Source organism: Elephantulus edwardii, unplaced genomic scaffold (genome assembly GCF_000299155.1).
Source record: "Elephantulus edwardii isolate Elephantulus edwardi_28Jun2011 unplaced genomic scaffold, EleEdw1.0 scaffold00426, whole genome shotgun sequence".
Lineage (NCBI taxonomy): Eukaryota > Metazoa > Chordata > Mammalia > Macroscelidea > Macroscelididae > Elephantulus > Elephantulus edwardii.
The window spans coordinates 972405-973601 of NW_006400176.1; positions in this window are offsets into that span (position 1 = coordinate 972405).

Here is a 1197-nt window from a genome sequence, read left to right on the forward strand (position 1 = left end):
TGAGTTTATCAACAAAAACATAAATACAAGATACAGAAGATGCTCGACATCGGAAGTGAAAACTTGGCCAGGTGCTGATAGTAGAATAGACCATCAAGTACTGATATGCAAGTTCAAGCTGAAGCTAAAGAAAATCAAATCAAATCCACATGTACCAAAGTCTGACCTTTAGTCTGTCCCATGAGAATTTTAAGTCCAACCTCGGAACAGATCTGAGGCCTTGAATATCAATGAGCAAAGACCAGATGAGCTGTGGGAGGATAGATTAAGAGTATCATTTATGAAGAATGTAAAAAGTCATTACAAAAAGGAGGGGGAAAGCCAAGATGAATATCAGAAGACTGAATACTGCACTAGAGCAGAGGAACACAAAAGCAAAGGGGGAAAATCAAGAAGGAGCTGGACAGAAGATTTCAAAGGGCAGCACATGAAGACAAAGCAAATCGTTATAATGAAATAGGCAAAGAGCTGGAGTCAGAAAATCAAAAGGAACAAATTCACTTGACATTTCTTAAGCTGAAGGAACTGAAGAACAAGTTTAAAGTTTGAGTTGCAATACTTAAGGATAGTGAAGGCAGAATGTTGAATGATCCAGGACATATTAAAAGAAAATGGAAGGAGTATAGAGTCACTATAACCAAAAAGAATTGGCTGACACAGAAGAATTTCATGAAACAACATATGACTAAGAGGCAATGGTGACAAAGGAGGAAATTCAAGCTGCTCTGAAGGAACTGGCAAAAAACCAAGGCCCCAGGAACTGATGGCATACCAATTAACATATTTCAGTAAAGAGATGTTGCCCTGGATGTGCTCACTAGTTTTTTCCAAGAAATCTGGAGGACAGCTGTTTGGCCAACTGAATGAAAGAGATCTATTATTCCCATTTCAAAAAAGAGGTACCCTGACAGGATATGGAAATTATCAAACAACATCACTAAAATCTCACACAAGGAAGATCCTACTGATGATTATCCAGAAACGACAGGAATAGTAGTACATCAACAGAGTACTGCCAAATGTGCAAGTTGGGGAGTCGTGGCACAAGAAACATCACAGACAACATTAAATGGAAGTTGGCTGAAAGCAAGAGTAACAGGAATGTCTATCTGTGTTTCACTGACTATGCAAAGGCATTTTACTGGGTGGATCACAACAAATTGTTACTAAACTGGAGAAAAATAGGAATCCCAGAAT